Source organism: Echinops telfairi, unplaced genomic scaffold (genome assembly GCF_000313985.2).
Source record: "Echinops telfairi isolate 266 unplaced genomic scaffold, ASM31398v2 ScPeMD7_57;HRSCAF=196, whole genome shotgun sequence".
Taxonomy (NCBI): domain Eukaryota; kingdom Metazoa; phylum Chordata; class Mammalia; order Afrosoricida; family Tenrecidae; genus Echinops; species Echinops telfairi.
Window position 1 is genome coordinate 3,553,333 of NW_022103955.1, and position 4,207 is coordinate 3,557,539.

Consider the following 4,207-nt stretch of genomic DNA (forward strand, 5'->3'; position numbering starts at 1 on the left):
CAGCCTCCCTAAATGCTTTTGATTGATTTTCTGGTTTGCTAGTTGTAACCAGATCTACTTCACTGTATGCCTTTCCATGACATCACTAGTGGAGAACATTATTTTTAGACATCATTGTGTGGGTCAAAATGTGAATATTAAAAGAACACCTGAAATCTTCCAAAATGCTGCAACTCCAGAATAATTTCTAAATGATTAGCAGATACTTGTTTTGACTTAAACCATTTTTAAAGTTTTTAAAAATGCAAAGAATATATTTATTGTATATATTATACCATTTAATTTTTGTTTTTAATATCAGAAGAAAGTTTCTCCTTATTTATCTGAAAGGATTGTTTATTTAATATTACTATGAAGTACTTAGATGTAATTCTATGATTTCCTTTTATGTCTGTCTTTAATTTTAATATTATAAGCTCATTATAATGCTAAGTTGATTCCTGCTAGTGGCTTTTGAAAATGTGTGTATAAAAGAAAGTGTATGTATACTGGAATTGTGCTGTGATTGCCTAAACAAGAATATTTAATATAAACTCAAGTTCAATCTTCTAAGCTCAGTTTTCTTCTGGGATCTGGATATAAGTGTATCTATATAACCAAAATAAAAATAGCTCACAGTTACTTTTCAGGTTACAGACAATTACATATGCTCCCTGGTGGCACTTGGAACTTCCAGTAGACTTGGGAATCAAACCAGATGCAGCCTTGTATTTGATATAGTTCATTAATTAATGTTTAGGAACATTAATATTGGAAACATTGGCTGCAGTTTGACTAACATTAGGTATTATGACAGACCACAGACCACTTCAGTCAGAAAAGAGTAGTCTGTTTAATGAGAAAAAGATGAAAGAACCAGATTTAGGAAGCCTTTAGTATTCCAAGTTTCATTAGCTTGCTGTTGTTGCTATTAGGTTTGGTGCTGTGATAGTTAAGGTTTATTGTGCTAACCTGGCCGATGAACACATGTGGGATTCATTGAAGGGCAGTTTAATTGAAGGGCAGAGAGATAAATGGCTTGGTGAGCCTCACCAGTCTGGTCTCTTGCTCTCTGATTGCCAGCCCACTTGTGGCTGCCTTAGCTAGTTCTTTGCCTCAGCTGGCAAGGCTCACTTCCTGTGAGACATCCCTGTGGAGAAGCCACATGGACCTAGACCGATGCAGCCCTGGGTGCTGGAGCAGCCGTGTGGAGACTCCTGCCAGCGCTGAAACACTTACATGCTCCCTGATTCAGCTTTCCTCCTGCCTTCGGCGTCATTGCGTGTGATTTGTGAGTTTGAGGACTTTGTAGATTAGTGTCAGACATATGGGCTAATGTTGGACTTAAGAGATTGGACAGCACTGGGTTGAGACACTTTCTTAATGTACACTCACCCTTTATATCAAACTCTCTCATACATCTATGAGTGTCTGGGGATTTGTTTTCTCGTGACTACCCAGACTAACACAGGTGCCATCATTTCAATTCCACATCTCAGCAACCCTGTGTACAACAGAACAAACCGCTGATTGGCCCTGGGCCATCCTCACAACTGTTCTTCTTTTGAGCCCATTGTTGCAGCCACTGTGTCAATACATCTTATCAAGGGTCTTCCTCTTGTCCATTGCTCCTCCACTTTACCAAGCAGGATGGCCTTTCCCAGGGTCTCGTGTCGCGTACTAACATGTCCAAAGCATGTGAGCTTGATTCTATGTAATGCACACCTTCAACTTTCTGTACAGACCTAGCATTGTTTTTATTCAGCACATGTCTGAATATCGAGGAATCAGCCTATATTTTATATAAAGAAATAATAGCTCTAAAAACTATTTCAAAAATATCTATATACATTTGTTCCTAATGAATCAGATTAGCTGGAAAGCCGTTTGATTTTCAGTGTTATCACAAGATGACTAGAAGAAAATAAGTAAGGAACTGGCAAGCTTGGCCTTCATGCCAGCTGTCACAGAGACAGTGCCTAAGGAAGACCGAAGAAGAACTGATGCGTTTGAATTATGGAGCTTGTGAAGGACATTGAAAGTACCATGTGCTACTGACTTGGAGGAATACAACCAAAATGCTCCTTAGAGGCAAGGATGGCAAGATTTCATCTCCTCTACTTTGGACATGCTGTCAAGAGAGACCAATCCCTAGAAAAGAGCACCATGCTTGGTAAAGTACAGGGTCAGCCAAAAAGAGAAAGCTGCTTGACAAGATGGATTGACACAGTGGCTGCAACAATGGGCTCAAACCTAAAGATAAGGGGGAGGATGGCCCAGGACCAGGGAGTGTTGAGTTCTGCTGTACAGGATGACTAACAAGCGTTGGAACTGACTCACTGGCACCTACCAAAACATAACAAAGATTTCCGAAGATGCTCATTAATTTCAAAATGTTTATAATATTGTCTGTTGAAATGTGTTTATAACTCAATTGCTATGTTGTGATTGTAGCGGTTTCTAACATGATAGGCAACATACTTTATATAGGTGCACTGTTTTCAACTAAAACAGTAGGTATCTGCCTTGTTTGCTTATTGGAATGAACCAGAGAGCTTTGATACAATCCCGAGACTTATGTCCCACACCAGCATTATTACCGTAAGTCAGACCGTCTCAAAGCAAGGCAAGGCCTCTGTATTTCTAAAATTTGCTCCAGGTACGTCTGTGCCCAACAAGGATATAGAAACACAAGACTACAGCATCAATTACCACCTAATGTCATGAATGCCAAATACTAATATTTATGTCTACTTGAGAGAGTCTTCAGTAGATCAAACTAAGACACATTTTCAAAATAAAAGATGTGCTTGGATTGATCACAAGGGGAAAAAATCTTAAAATACCTTCATCATTATCCACATCAATTTGTTCTAGACCAATTTTCTAAAAATGGTGTGTATATGTTAATGTGTTACCTAAATCTATGTAAATTATAGTCATATAATTAGCACCTTGAGGTTCTTTTGGAAAGTTTTTCCTAAGATATAATTATTGAGCTATAAATTCTAAAACTGGCTGCTGAAGAAGGAAGCTTTCTGACTAGGACACTTATTCTCAACTAAATAATTAACTAGCACACTTGATCTTAACAGCCTGTAGGTAAGAAGAGAGAAGACGAGCAATGTCCTCATTAGGGCACAAATATTCTCCTGTTGAAATATATTTCTACAAAGATTCTCAAAGCTGAAAGAAAAATGTGACTGATCCCTAAAATATAATAATTCATTAGCGAGATTCTATATTGGGCCATTATTTTAAGACGGGCAGAAGTCTTGGTATATGACTTTGCATACATGGTCATAATGCAAAATAGTGCATTCCAATTCAGATTGTGCTATTTCATTTAGATGTATAAGTAGCCAAGGAAAAAATATATAGGTTGCTGCTGTCGTATGCTTCATTGAGTCTCCCCAAATGACAGTGGCCCTGTGCGAAGAAGCTCCTTGCTGGAAACACTATGTCCATCCATCTTATTGACGGTATTCTCCTTTCCAGTGACCCCTACTTCTCCAAGCTTGATTTCCTAAGCACACGGATACAATTCCTACCATTCTGACTTCTAAGGAGAAATCTTAGAATTTCTTTGAAATTCTTAGCATTCCTTTCAAAACAGATGTGTTCTTTTGCCTGACAGTCAATCGTATGTTTATTATTCTTTGACAACACTGTAATTCAAAGGCATTGGTAGGTCATTAATCTTCCTTAAACATAGTTCACTTTTTGCAGGCGTATGAGGTGATTGAAAATACAATGGCTTGAGTCAGGTAACCTTTATCCTGAAAGTCATATCTTTGCTTTAAAAAAAAACAACACGCAGTTTAAAGAGGCTTTTTACAACAGACTTGCCCAATACAATATGTCCTTTGATTTCTTGACTGAGCATTGATTGTGGATCCAAGTATAAAATGAAATCCTTTACAGTTTCAATTGTTTCTCCATTTATCGCCATGTTGCTTATTGGTCTAGTTATGAGGATGTATTTTATTTCTTTCTATTAAGGTATAATCCATAGTGAATGTGGATCAGTAAGTGCTTTAAGTCTTCTTCACATTCAGCAAGTAAGGTTGGGTCATCTCCATATCAAAATTTGATAGGATGTCTTTATTCAATCTTTTTTTTAAAAATCATTTTATTAGGGGCTCATTCAACTCTTATCACAATCCATACACACATCAATTGTGTAAAGCGCATTTGTACATTCATTGCCCTCATCATTCTCAAAACA